This window comes from Tyto alba, unplaced genomic scaffold (assembly GCF_018691265.1).
Source record: "Tyto alba isolate M040663 unplaced genomic scaffold, T.alba_DEE_v4.0 Super-Scaffold_27, whole genome shotgun sequence".
In the NCBI taxonomy this organism is placed as follows: Eukaryota; Metazoa; Chordata; class Aves; order Strigiformes; family Tytonidae; genus Tyto; species Tyto alba.
In genome coordinates this window covers 7,537,952-7,553,685 of record NW_024881301.1, presented here as the reverse complement: position 1 = coordinate 7,553,685, position 15,734 = coordinate 7,537,952, and positions in this window count along the sequence as shown.

Sequence of the window (15,734 nt, the reverse complement as noted above, 5' to 3'; positions counted from 1 at the left end):
TTTTAATGTCTGCTGGCAAAATTTTGCTATATGGTTTGTACTTCTTGAAATTCAAGCTTCTGAGGAAAGTTTTGAAAAGTTTAATGAAAAAGAATCAAATACAGTGTTCAGTACACTGAGAGTGTATGGCTTAAAACCCACACTCTTCAACAGTGTGTTTAGATTGCCATAATGGCTCATCTGAATCCCAGATCAATCACATAAGGAAAGCAGATTTCCTCTCTAGACTAAACCACATTGGTATTGCTATAGTGCCAAATCTCTCTCTTGTCTGTATCAGTTACAAGGGCAAAGAGTTCTTCTCCAGTTAATTTGGATTGGATTTATCAGGGCTGTGTTATCTGAGGTGGATGACACCGAGGTCCGTGAGTTCCCATTTATTATAACTACAAAACACAGCCAGATTAATGGCAGCTGAAAGACAGTTAGGAAGCCCAACACTGAGAACTGCAGACAAATAAAACTAAATAGATCACAGGGCACTGGGAAAGGAAATGTACGTTCACTGTAGAAAAAAGCATACATACAGAAGGAAAACATTTTTCCTTTTCACGGCTTATAGATGATACTGTAACTTAAGTTTCTAATAATGAAAACTTCCAAGTAAAACTTCTTGACAGTCTTCCCATATATGAGCTTGCAGGTCTGTGCCTTTGTTACTGTGGAGCTTTCATGTAAAGCACAGAGCCATCAACCTTTCACTCTGTCAGCAGCAAAACGAATTGGGTGAGTCAACTTTCTCTGGTTTTGTAACCACTTCTTTGGAGTCACCTGTGAGCCATTTCATTTTAGCTCTCCCTCCTGCTAGTAGCTTTGCCTCTTTTGGATTCCTCTGTGAATTATCTTGGGTTTTTTCTCCCCTCTGCTTCCTTTCTGCCCCTCATAAAATAGCCTGGAAAATGCGGTCTTACTGAAAACGCTATAAATGCATTATGGCTTTGTAATGAACTCTTGCCATGCTTTTTGCTTCTTACCGTTCTCTTCGTGGTTTCCTCATTTTAAAAAAGCTTCTGCATCTTTCTCTAATGATGTAGGGAAGTTTAGGGCACAGTGGTCCAGTCTTCTGTAAATCTGTCTTTATTTTCTAAAAATACATTAAATGGATGTCCCTGGCAAAAGGAACTACTTTATGCTAAAGGAGATCGTGCCATAATACAATGTTATAGCTTCACTGAAGGCATTAAGATTGCAAGCCATAAGCATAAACCTCCTTTGTGCTGCTGGCCCAGACATCTCAGAACTGCAAGAGGCTGGTCATTGCCAGAGCTGCAGTGAAGCATCCTCTGAGTAGAAAGAAAGAATTACAAGCAAAATAGCCAATGAGTCTTTATGTTCTCTCTGTCAATTTTGGGGATCCTCTGTAGGAATGAAACCAAACTATGACCTGATGTTGATATCATATTAGGTCTCCTGGTTTGCAGCTGATAGCATTCAAAATACAATCCTTTTGAACACACCCCGAGCATTACTTTGCACCTCAGCCAATTACTGTTTCCTACAGGTTGTTCCAAATGCGAAGCGTATGTGAACTGTTCCATGAGATGCAGTTTCTTTGTTAAGATGTCACCTGCTCGTTGATAAAGATTGAGCACTGCTGCAATAATACACAGAATAAAAAGACAGATAGTTGGCATCATGATCTTTTGTCTCTGTTCAGTTATATTTAAACTGGGAACAGCAACAGATTTCTCTATTGTGCGAGAGCCTATGTCTAAGATTCCTGTCACAGGAGGACTATGCACTGGTAAGAATGAATAATTACATTCATAGGAATGTCAGTAATTTATAAATTAATATGGAAGAAGACTGGTAGAATTTCAATCCATTAAGAACTGTTTAGTTCTGGTTTTTGACCTGAAGATAAAACAAAATAAAGGATACAGAAATAAATGGCTCATGTGTCCAGCTCTTGCAGACACAGTTTTAATTAACAATGTGTTAATAACATAATGAGCTGAAATCTATAAGCATGAGATATTACTTAAAAGAGGATTTATATTGCTAGGTAACAGCACCTGCCATAAATCTTAATTTTAGATACTTCTGATTACTTTCTGATCAGAATTACTGTCCTGATGCAACAAACCTAGAAAGTCAGTAATACACCTCGATACCAATTCCTGTGCCTAAAGCTGTAACGACCCAGACTGGGAGCCCAGGGAGTCATAAAGATTCTGTGATCCCCTCGGGTTAAATTAAGGTGAAGTGACACCAAATGACCAGGTAAAATGTTTTACTTGTGGTAGAAACAACTTAAACTTGGAAAAGGACGGTAAGCAATGTGATCTGTTATTGATAAATCTCTAAGAAAGACTAGAAAGGAAAGAAGAGGAAAGGAAAGCAGCGGAAGAGAGAGAGGAAAAGAGTCTGGTTCACTACCTAGGTTCCAGTGTTGTCCCAGGTCTTGGGAAAACCATTTTGGGTGGGGAGTGCACACCCAGCAAAGTTTTCTATCACCTTTTAAGTTCATCTTTATCAGCTGATTAGCATGCTAGATCAGGAGAGGCAGGTATTCCCCAAAACCATTTCCATGAGAGAGGAGGAAAGGTTGGAGCATGAGCTCTGCACGTGCATTGAGGGGGAGTGGGGTGCACCAACCCCCTTGTCAATTGAGTCGGTGGCCGTGCTCGCTCCCCCACGCTTCTTTCTTCCTCAGTTTTTCCTTAGGTCATTCTGGTGCTGGTTATTTATCTCTCTTATCAATCCTTTAACCCAAACCTATGGTTTCATTCAGTCCACGTTTCCCTCCTTTGAGACTTATCTGAGGAGCTGGGCAGTACAACCGCAGGGAGTGGGGACGTGCAGCCTTCGATACACTCCGCGCCTCCTTGGGCGGCGTTCCTGAGACTGATCACAAAGGCCACAGCTTGTCCTCGAGGTTTTCTGTGTCAATGAATGTTTGAGGCATTAATTCCCTCAGTTCCTTACAAAGGCAAGGGTTCCAACTAATAAAATTTATTTGAGAATAAGGTGTCAAATCAGTGATAAAGTTCTAACTTTCCCTTCGCTGTAGTCAGTTAAATCAAAGGTAACGACATACCCTTGGGGACAGTAACCTAGGTAGTAAAGAAGTTAAGGGTGCTCTGGGCAGTTCTCCAAGAAAGCATGTAGGCATGATCCAAAGTTCAGTGGCTTAGTGGAAAGATCTAACTATTTCACAGGACTTTGGCTCACATACCTTATTAAAACATGCAGAAAATCTTACATACACTTTCTAAAACATGTATTCTAAGATAGGGCGAAGGTTTACAGACAATTGTTATTGCAGATTAAATCTGTGTTATGTAATAAAGGGCAGGACACAGTCTCCAGAAAACATAAGATAACCCTTTTTGTGCAAATATACATAAATGGAAACTTTACACAAATGCAAAGGGCATTTGCATGAGCAATAGGCGTGGAAGCAAGGAGGCGACAGAGAGAAACCGTTGCGCTTGACGAGTGTCAGCGGTGAAGGCAGCGCGGGGGGTGGTCTCAGACCACCACCCGTCAGCCCGCCAGCCTGAATGTTTGCGGGTAGAGCCCGCCCGGGCTCAGCCCTTCCCCGTGCTGCTCGAAATCAGAGGTTACCTGCAGTCATCCCACTATGCCTTTAGCAGGCTCAAAGAAAGGAAAACCCCTCTGGGGATTTCATTATCCCTGCATGCAAATGAGTAGGACCAAATTTTGAACTGGTAAGTGGTATTTAGTCAGATTCTTGTACCTTGATAGCACCATGCTAAAGGAAGGAAACGCTGCCATTGCTGAGCCGCTTAAGAGGACATGTGATCACTGAATCTATGTATATTGCATTTATCACAAAAGATAAAATGAATCAACGTGACGTATATATCAGAACAAATTTAATTCAAAACAGACACCACACACCCACTAATGATGATCACTGTTATTTAATTAAAATGGAACGAATAGGTTAAATCTTCCAAAGTGACACTAAGTGCCATCAAACAGAATAAAGGCCAGATGCACAATCGGTGTAAATCAACATAGCTCTGTTGTTCCTGGATTTGGGCTGATAGGAGAAAAGGATCTAGTTGTGTTTGCATAGCTTATTGTTTTTAAATGTTGGGAACACAAAGTATAGACCTTACGAAAAGGACTTTGCTACAAAGAGTTAAACTGAAGAATGTTTCCATTCACTTTCTGTGAAAAAATACCCTATTTTTTTATCAGGATAAAAATGCCTGAAAATCAGATGCAAGCCTAGAGGGTGGATAGAAAGAAAAAGACTTTCTAGTTGAAGAAGGAAAGGTATTTAAGGAAAAGTAAGCCTCAAGACTGCTCAGAGAGGACCTGCTCCTGCCAAGGGAATTGTCTACAGGAGAGAAGCTGGTTAGACACTGTGGTGACTGTTCGCTCGTCGGGACAATTTCAGGGGACGTGGTCGCGGCAAGGAGCCCCGCCACTGCTCCCTCCCAACCCGAGATTCCGTGCGGCGCCGGCGGGCTCTGCCTGCTGCGGGGCGGGGGGCCAGCCCGCACCCCTTCCCGGGACCGCGCTGGGAGGGGAGCTGCGGGAACCGCTTTTCTCAGGCGTCGCCTCCTCTCTGCCCAGGTGCTCAGCCTGTGTGAACTCACACATCTCTGCCGGCCATGAGGAGCTCAGCAGCATGGTAGGCCAGGCCGAGCGTACGACAGCAAGGAAACCAGCACGAAGCTGGCCCCTCTTATTTTGCTCTCTGACCCTTTTCCTTTTGTTTGTTGTATTTAGTATAATGGAAGGGAACATCTGGACTCTAGTGACAGCAAACCAAATTTGCATGCATATAGCAGCTAATTAAGCACGTGTCTATCTGCAGCTGCAAACGGCAATTAGTCAGAAGATAGCTTTCCCCACCCCTTCCTGCCTATTCTTCTGTTCCCCTCGGAGGGCCCTCTCACGCGTGCATCACTTGAGAGGCACTGAGCTCTGGCCTCCTTTTTATTTGTGGAGATGGTTGTACAGCTGAGCTTAAACCCTTCAGTATAACTTTGACTAGGATGAGCTTCCTCTGATATATCAATTTCTAGTAGAAACTGCTTTCTGCATAGCACATGATGCAAGTCACCCAAATCCCAACATCCGTGGCCACATCCCAGCTCAGCTGGGGCCCTGAGCAGGTTTCATTCCTAGGTTCCTCCTCTCAGATCTGAGGCAACTGAGCTCTGGAGACTTCTTTCTGACTACTGACATTTTCTGTGGCTGACCTTTGCCTCTCTGCAGTTGCCCAAGGCAAATACTGACTTCTTTACATCTTGCAGCTATAAAGAAATTTACATTTGCCCTGCGGTTTCCACCCCAGGCCTATGAAGGGCATATTATAAAATCTTATCCTGTCAAGTAAATACATATACCCTATGCGTGTCTTTTCAGTTTTAGAGAGCCCCCTGGCAATGAAGCCAAAGGTAGCATTTTGTTGCCCAGGATAGGTGTCCTCATTTCTCCTCTAATGGAGTCAAATTTTCTAGACGGGTAAAACAGAAGTCGCTCAGGGCTGCAACCGGGAGACACAGCCTGGAGTCATTTACAAAGCACAACAAATTTCTAGTTTGGTGAAAACCAAAGACCGTGTTGCATAATCCTAAATTTCAGCCTCTGGCATCATATCTAATTCATCTGTATGCTACAACAGAGTCTAGTAATAGGGCAGGCGCAAGCTGGAGAAGAAAGGGCTGGAGTGTGATCCAAGGGACCGCTGGGCCTCGTGCAGGGATTAGATTCAATGCAGTGGCTTCACCATCTGGACAACAGTGATTATTCCATGTGGCCCTTTGCATTTGCTCATTGTATAACCGAGCTGCCTTGATCAAGGATTTGTTGAGGTAAGAGTCTCATACCTACATAATAAGCTCTGCTGGAGAATTCTGTGCATGTTTGAAATAACGTTCTTGGGTATAATTTGCAACATTTCCATTGGATTTACTTGTGTGTGTGTTAATAGTATGTAGGCATTCCCAGTTATAAAAAATTCACACAAATTGCAGAAAGCATTTGCATCAAGTAGTCATTTGAAAGTGTAACTGCAGCTTTCAGAACCTTATTAAGGCTCAGAGACTTGTTTGAAAACAAAAGTTTGCTTCTCATATAGGTAAAATGAAGTCTCCTGAGTATCGGTGGGGAATACTAATGCAGGTTTTTTGTGAATGTCCTGCAACAGCAATGCCCAAAACAACCCCGGCTGGCACCAACAAGCACTGTACCATTGTCACATGTGTCTACATTTCAGGCATAGCTGTACTTAGGGGGGCACATTCCACCACCAAATCCAGACAAAAGCGTTAAGGCTTTTACTATTAGGTGAACTCATTAATTTTCATTTGGGACCCACAGAAAGTTAAAAACTATGTCGACCTGCTTGATTTTAAGCAAACAGAATGGCTTGTACGCATAGGAAACTGGCCAGCAGCACTGGCACTTGCTATATAACACCTACCTGACTTCAGTCAGATCCATAGCATTTGTGGAGTAGTATGGTTACTCATATCACGGCTTCAATTGTAAAAAAATTGGGTATCTACCCTAGGCCCGCCTTCTCTAATCAGTGGAGGGGGGTTAGTTATCCCCAGACAAAAACACACCCACACACCATCTTAAACGTATGCCGTAAGAGGACACAGCAGCATCCAGCCTAACTCTGGGCTCTGAGCAAGAAACCCACTGAACTAATTCCCTGAAGATGGGTGCGGCACTTGAATACACCTCAGTCCTCAGGAATCACCAGACCCCCTGACGACCTAGCTACAGAAGTGCCATTGCGCGGTGTTGTCAGCAGGCCTCAGTGAAGAAAGGAACAAGCCACAGGGAGTTATCTCCTGCTTCCAATTACGGGGAAAATTTATCATTATAAATGCTTTTGCCACTCATCCTTTTCAGCAGTGAGTTAACCAAACACAGTGTGGTTAGCTGCTGGCATCTCCCTGTGACGATGCTGTGACTCATCATGATGATAAGACAGCACTTGGATCTATGACACTGGATTTGCCAGCACTTCTGCACTTTCTTACTTTCCAGTGTCTTGGTGCTGCCGCTGGAAGAAATTTCCATTGAACTCACTGCTTCTGTGATGAGCCGGACACATTGTTGGGCTCATATATTTCTTCTCAGTTTCTGCCTTACACCAAGGAAACTAACATATATGAACTATTTTTTGTTTCTGTGCTTTGATTGATTTGAAGCTTGAGAACCTAAGAAGAAAATGTAGGCTGAACCCCGAGTGGAAGGCATATAAAATAACGAGATGTGAGATAGAACATGTATTTATATGTGCTTGTGTACTTATAACCCCTCTAAAAATAGGTAAGTGCAAGAGCTATCAAAATTAAAGGAATGGAAGGAAAAAGAGAGGAATGCTTGCTGGATGAATTGCAGTAGAAAGAAGCATTTGAGAAAAATGCTAATGGAATGAAAAATGGGAAAGCGCACTGAGAAAATAAAAGATGATTTCTCCTTGTGCTATGTCTGGAAGAGGAACTCTGAAAAAATGGCCTGCAGTAAAAGCATAGCTTTTCTTACTGCATTATCCTGGTTATTGCTGTGCATAACTCATAATGGCTAAAATTACACAACTCAATTTAAGATGCTTGCCTGGTACGTAGCTCTCAGCCTCACAAAACGCTGCTGGTAGAACAATAAATAGTGAGTCAGTACAGAATAAGTCACCCATATGTGGTTTTAAAGGCACTGTGCTGTTTGAGGGCAGGAGTGCTTTCAGAATCCAAATACGCTTTAAAAGAGAGGAGAGTTATTAAATTTGTTATTCCACATTTACCTTAATAAAAATCTTGTTGCATGTTAAGATTTGTAAGTCACTCCTGTGGTTACCATTACATGTACACAGAATCGACTTTGCCATCTCCCTCTATCTGCATTGCAGTGTTTCACTTGCAAAGCTGCCACTTCCCTTGGTGGGAACTGATTCTGGTAGTCACTGCTTGGAAGAATCTTTAATTCTCAAGAGTGTTTCCCAATTCCCATACTTTGATTAACAAGTGCCCAAATAGGAACATTGTATAAACCAAGCTGGACAGAGTACGCATTCCAAATAAACGGCCCAAGTTCCCAGGCGTAAGTGAAAGAATGGGAAAACCTAATGGTCAGCAAAAAGAGAAATCACTTCTTATTTTAGAGAATAGGAACCTCGGTCAACTGCATGCTGCTTATTTCATTAAGTACTGGGAGATAACACATACATTCCTGGTCTTGCTTAATTTCACTATGGGACTGTCAACTCAAAATCTAGTTGGTCAAGCATCAAGTTCCAGTCTCTTGACAGATACAGAAAATAATCTTACCAAAGGACAAATCTATATTTTTTAAGTCTGTTTTATAGTTTCACACATCAAATGTGAAGAATCTTCCATTCATATAAACTGACAGTCCATTCATATAAACTGATGATTATGGCTATAAAACAACAAATTAAGGCAAAGAAGACTCAAATGAAGATTATTTAAGCATGTGGCTCTGTTTAGCTGTTGCCTCTAGATAATGCTGTAACCTATGTATATAAATATGCATACTGCCTGAATACACCCTTAATAGAAGATGATCCCTTCCCTTTAGGTTTATACAAATAGACACGATGACTTTTCTTGCAAACTGAACGGTTCTCTGAATTAAATGGTACTAGTTGTTTTCTGGAGTGAGCAGCAGATGTGTTCAGACCAAAGCAGAAGTTTCACAGATAAAAAGCTAGTATCCAGAAATAAAAACTTTGATATCTGGAGTAGCATCTGTCCCTCAACATGTTTTATAGGCATTTTTTCTGTCTTATGATATATACTTCAAATCATACCACTTCTTTTAAAATCCAGTTGCCATGTCTATGTGTACAAGCCTCAAAGAGTTTTGTAAAGAACAGAGCACTATGTTCCCAAAGACATGATTAAACTCCCCAAACATAAGGAACTGAAATAATCAGGGACAAAGATAACAGTAGCTAAGACAGTGTATAGGCAAGGGAAGAAGCACGTACACTGCTGACAGAGCTGCTCAAATGAACATACTCTGTGTGGTCTATTCCATTTACAGACAGTCAAGATGATTTAGTTTGAGGAAGTCGTAGACTACTGTATGCCCCAATGTAGCATAGCCATCAATGTTAATGCACAAAATTATTGTGCATTACAATCCCATCAATAGATAGGAGAACCAACGCATGGACAATTTAAGTGGCTTGCTGAAAGACACAGGTGAGGCAAGGTTTCCTCATATGTGAGTGGCATATGACCATCAGGTGGTGATGGTTTCTTAGACCTTGAGGTGGTACTCCCATCTACAAGCCTACAGCAACAAGAAAATGTGAAAACAGGACAAAAGGGACATCTGCACAAGAATCCACTGACTGCAGCTTTTACAAATGCCAGGAGATGTGGCTCTGCCACAGCTGCTTCATAACTTCCTTCTGCCTCTCAAGCAGAGCTCTCGGCTGCCTTCTGTACCCAGCCATCAGCCCACCAGGTCTTTCTTCCATGCACTCCTTCCTGTTTACCTCAACTACTGGTCATTGCAGTCATCATTATCTTTCAAAGCAGAGCATAAAGCTAGGTCACACAGGTTTGCCTAGTCTCCTCTAGATGACTACCTGGACAATCTGTCTACATAAACTTGTGTTCTGTGTCAAAAAAACCTGTTGTCAGGGTGGTCTGCTGACTTCTTTGTAACTAGAATTTTAAACAAAATATTCCCCGTTCTCAGGCCAGGAAAGAAGAGGGGCAAGAAGTACAGATTTCAAAACTGAAAAACAAACATGACATCTAACTTGGCCAAAATAAACCCCCTGTAGCTCAATAGAGGCCATTCCATTTTTGTAGTAAAGGACTGAGAAATAAGCTAGTGAAAAATGTGAAGATGCTAAATATAAACCACATATAATGCTAAAAGTCCCAAATGGAAGTAGAAAAGTACAAATGTTGCTGACAAGTAATCTTTAAATAATCTCATTTCAAATCACATTATGGGTCAAACTGCTTGACACCTGTGAGAAAATATTTATTGCTAAACTAGTAAAAGAAAAATAAGCCTTAACAAGATATTATGTTTATTTCGTTCCAAACATTTCAAAATACATCCTACAAGGCTTTTTGATTATTTTAAATTGCAAGGACTTGGGGGGGGGGAGCACTAACACAAAGGGTGTTTATTGAGGCTGATATGTTTGTCACAGGTTATCTATGGCCTTGCCGACCACTCATTTCTCATCGTAAGCTTGAAATTACAAAGTGCCTTAGTAACTGGGCAAATGATTTGTTGCTGAATGCTATACATATAGTTAGATACATGTGCATGTATGTAGAGGAATATATAGAGAAAAATCCTTCACAAATGCATCTGGTCTGTAAAATGGCTTCATGCACAAATTAAAAATGCAGGAAAACTGGAGGGACCCTCTGAAACAGATCAGCAAAAATGATTAGAGGTTTAAAATTTATGGCCTGCTTGTGGAAGGTCAAAGTGTATGGGTTGTTATTTGTTCTAAAAATTGAAAGACTAATAGGGCCCCAGTCAAGATCCCATAATGTAGAAACAAGGGTATTGCATTGGGCCAAATAATGTTTGTATTTTCCACTTTGGGGAAGGCATCCTACCTCACTCTCCATATACAAAACCACTAAGCTCAACTGTTTAAATTTACTATTACCCCCTTGCTTCCATAACAAAGTTGCAATCAACTGTTTTTATCACTCACTGGAGCAAGAACAAGAGGGAAAATTAATTTGCAGGCTCTCCATACTGAAAAGATTTTAAGGCATTTAGACAAAGAATTGTCTTTAACAATCTAGATGAATTTGTTCTGATTCCCCAGAAAGGACTGGGCTACAACTGGTGGATTTCTGGCAATCACTTTGGGCTTTACATTTCATGCTCTCTGGCAATACAGAGCAGGTATTCTTACAACCAAATGTAGATCTGAACTCTGTAGGAAGTCATTCCTCTGAAAGTAAAACCTTTTAAATTGGCTCTTAAAAATTCAAGTAGGATGATTATTTTGTGTGGAAGTTTTTCCAATTAATTTTCATAAAACAGGCCAGCATGTGGCTGCTGCCTGAACAGAGCAGCTGTGAGTATTTAATACTTGTGTCTTCCTTTGTTCTCTCTGGAACTGTGTGCATATGTTTGGCCATTAGCACATTTGGGGAAAAAAGCCCAACAAAACCAACGAACACTAAAAAGCTCTGTCATTTAGCATCCTTTATATAGCAGAAATTATACACCTTCACATCTTTCAGTAAAAATAACTGTGTGACTGCACATGAATTTATCCCATTATATGACCGATTATTTATTGGGTCCAGAATAACAATAATTGCAGATAAAAAGAAACATTATCAAATATAATCACAATATGAAAAAACCCGTATGAAATTGCTCTTACTTGCTCTGTCTCATCTTTCACTTTCCTTTTCGAATTTCCAAGAACTTTACCTGCTCTGCCCCAGCCATCTCTATGATTTCACTGTGCAGAAATGCACAGTCTTGTTACAGACTAGATGAGAACAACCACAAACAAGTGCTTGAGAGACCAGGACTAAGAGATCAGTCGCCTTCCACCTGATATCCCTCCATCCACAAAAGTCTTCCTGTGAAAAATAGGCAGGGAAAACAGAAAGCTTGTGAGAGGAAGGACTGGTTGATCTGGACTAAGGTTCACTGCAACAAACAGCACTTATTCTTCTAATTGTTATTACTGTCATGCTCTTTAATTAGAAGAAAGGGTCAAAAGACTCAATTTCAGTATCATTGGAATACTTTGGATGAGGAGGTTCATCGAGCTTGTTTTATTTTACTAGGATATGCATGCATACTCCTTGTCTATTGCCAGAATAGGCAAATCATTTCAATAGTCATTTCATGTGTGTGTGCTTAGGTGGGGTTTAGCCCTTAAAATGACAATGCATATTAACAGAAAAATGTGGAGAGCCAGCTGTGAAGATTAACTTGGCTTTGTAGTATTGCTTAGTTGCTGCACTGTATGGAAAACGCATGATGATAACAGATGTAGAGCTCACCACTTATAAATATTTAAGTGGTAAGACACAATAGGCAGGCACCTTCATTGTTGCAAAATTCAGAGGTACAGTGTCAGGCACAAAGCCCAAGAACAAGTGGCTTTATCTACTTAAAAAGTATATTTCCTTAGAAATGTACTTGTGTCCTGGACTGGGCTGGAATAGTTAATGTTTCTTTTTGGTAACTAGAATAGTGCTGCATTTCGGATTCAGCATTGGGTTTGGTATGAGAAGCATGCTGACAGCACACTGATGTTTTCAGCTGCTGCTGCTGCGATTCCAAGGACTCTCCGACTCCTCATGTTCTGCCCGTGCACAAGTGCACAAGAGGCAGGGAGCACGGCCAGAGCACCAGTCCCAAATTGGCCAATGAAATATTCCATATCATGTAATATCATGCTCACTATATAGAGGAGGGGTGGTGGGAAAGGGGGGCTCTCTCGCTTCTGGGATTGCGATTGCGGGATCTTGGTATTTCGGGGTTGCTCACCGGGAACAGGCTGGGTGTTGGTCAGCAGGTGGTGAGCAATTGCACTGTGCACTGCTCGTTTATATTTTCTATTACTGTCATTTTTTTTCATTTTATTACCATTATTAAACTGCTTCTATCTCAACCTGCGAGTCTCCCTTTACCCCTCCAATTCCCTCCCCCATTCCCAGGTGAGCGGCTGCGGGGTGGTTGGCTGCCGACCAAGCTCAAACCACGACAATGTGTGAACTTAATAATTTTTTTCTTACCAAATACAATAAATTCAAAAAGAGAATATACTCACATTTATGTATTCATTGGCTGTTATTGGCAGTCACCAACATGGATAAGACCCTTCTCACAGCTGGTATGAAAAAGATGGCTATAGCCTGGATTGTAACACCCCATCAGAACCAACAGTGGGACCACATCTGATATTTATCTTGAATAGCAAAGGAATTTCTCAAAAGGAATTCAGAAATACAGGAGTGGATTCCACAGATTTGTGTCCAAGATTGAAAAAGTGTGGGAGATGTCTTTATGATTTTAACTAGTATTTTCAAGGCCTTATATATGTACACAGTCACACTTTCTGCAACACAGAAGAAAAAAAAGTTAATTCCATTCTAAAGGATTTTACTCCTCTCTACTTAAATGAGCAGTGACTCTAACTTAATGGCTGATGATCAAATATTCTAAATCCACTGCTGAAATTTCATCTCCATCTTAAAAAATATAAATTTCAGGCTTACTGAGGTGTTCCAGGACAGAGGTAGAGTTTTGGAACAAGATAGGTAAAAAGAAACCCAGCAAAATCAGATTTAGGGCACTCTGAGACAGAAGCAAGGGGTTATATTGCCTCATCCAGACACAGTGGAGAAGGGCCCTGGGACAAGTGGGACCTAATTTACAGAGTATGAAAATGATATTAAAGAAAATATGAATATAGGCCTGTTCTTGCTTTTAACTCTTTTCTCTCTGATACTTTAGATAAAACAATATGCCTTTCTGTAATAATTTATTCCCTGCTACTTCAACTTTTGCCATTCTCTGTATCTCATGGAGTTTATAGTAGGGCTAAATTCCTGTTAGACTTACAGAGGAAAAACACCAATGAAAAAGAATTTTTGATTCAGGGACCAGTATGTGAAGACAATGATTTGCAGGACTTCTCCTTGTCATAAGCACAAAGACAGGGTAGAAACTTGGAAAGTTTTTCAAAGGGAAGAGCAATTGAATATTCAAAAGTACAGGTTGTCTTGAACTTCAACACCAGTGTCCTGCAAAGGGGCTATAAAACCACCACAGTTCTGCATCTCTTACAGGATGTGAATATTGTAGCCACTTTGACTTTTATCTATCTAACAACTTCTGGGAAATCAGAGTAAAGGTCTTGGAAATTTTAGGCCAGTTAATTTATTAAAAGTACATTTCTTGCTCACCTTCAGTAACATTACTGCCCTTGAGTAATTACAAACCAATGGCCTCAACCTGTTTTCATAAGAGGGAGGTAACATAGGCCACGGTAGCATGGGGGGGCAAGGGGAAAGCTGGCCACTGACTCGCCCCTCTGCTAAAATTATTGTCTGATGACTGCCTATTGTGCTAGTATGCTACCAAGAATTAAAACAAAACACAAAAAAAAACCCAACAACAAACCCCAAAACAACCCAAGAAAGACGCTTAGAGTGTTGGTAGACTGTGAAGTAAGCACAAGCTTTGATCAGCAAGTACAAGTCATCCACGTAGTTCTGTTCACTGTGGTTTCCTCACTCCCCTGGCCATTTTTAGCAGGCTGAATCAGCGGTACCACATCCTCCGTGTGAATCAAACTAACTGTAACCCATCACAAGACCTCATCTGCCGTTACAGGGCAGGCAGGGAGACTTACAGCCCTGCTGATTTCAAATTCAGTTCTGCAGGAAAATGCGGTTCCAGTGCAGTTCACAACAAGGCGGGCACTATAAAACTGCTGCTGTTCAGCTGTTGAAGCCAAACTGCAGATGTCATAGTGCTTCATTACTGGAGTTTAAATGTGTTATTTCTCTACTTGAGCAGTTGAAATGCAGTTTCATTCTGCCAATTTTTTTCTGTAGATTTATAGCTGTGTGTCTGGAGAGTTGATTTAGCTATACACATCTCGAGTTTCAAAATTAATAGCTAGCTACCAGAGAGTTATAAAAGCATTTGTTACAGAAAACAGATTATCAGTGCCAGACCTAAGCAAGGTCTGGAGCAACTGGGTGCTAAGATGATCTCAGAATTCTAGCTCCTTGTGTATGGGGCCAAAAAGCTGCAGAGAGTACACAGCCCTGCTACACTATTATTCAAACACAGGGGCTAGGAAATAGGAGGCTAGCTTTGGAGAAAAGGAGTAGGTGTTTCACAAAGGACTCGCCTCTTTGCTGCTCCTCAGAAATGGTACTTGGAGGTAGGAGTTAGCCTTCTCCATGCCGATTTCTCTGGGAATCCATACGAAGATTCATTGCTTCTAGATTGAATCGATTACATATGACTAAGGGAAAGGGTATTATAAACCGCTCCACCATGAATCCCTGCCCACACAATCCTCCATGGGAGATAACCTTACACAAGCAATTTCTTTCATCTAGAATGCAGTGCCTTGAGCGTACCCGAAACAGAGATCAAAGGTGGTGAAACTGCAACCTGCAGCTTCCTTTTAGCAAGGCCGCTTGAATTTCTGGAGTCCAAATTTCACAAATAACCTGTAAATACGTGGGAGAACATGTCGCTCCCCATTCACACTGTGCTGCCTTCCTAGAAGCCCTTGAAGATTTCTAGGCTGTGTAGATCATGCTGTTTTGGAGACGTGCATTGTAACAGAAGGCATGTTTTCAACTGTAAACACCCCTCTGAGTATCCAGCTCTGCTCAGTAAGAGTAAGACAGTGGCTGGGAATCAGCCAAAGGGCCTGATTCACACCTGATGGATTTCAAAAGCCCCCTGGCATTAGACAATCCTCACCTTTCAAAAAGTAGAGGGTTTTGATACAGAGTATTTCCAGAGGCAGTGGTAGCAATTCCTGTAAGACACGTACAGAAATATTGCCACTTGAGTCACATAAGACATGTTTTTCTTGACAGGGAAGAGGTGTTGCTACTAAAAGTAGAGCATGGTCCCATTCTTTTGTATGCTAGCAAGGAGGGGGAGAAAAGTCCAATCCTTAAATTTCCAGTCGCAGCCATAGCACCATCCTAGCTGACAGGAAGACCAGGTTGTAGGTAATACCCTTTGTCTTTACCTAAATTTAAGCGCAG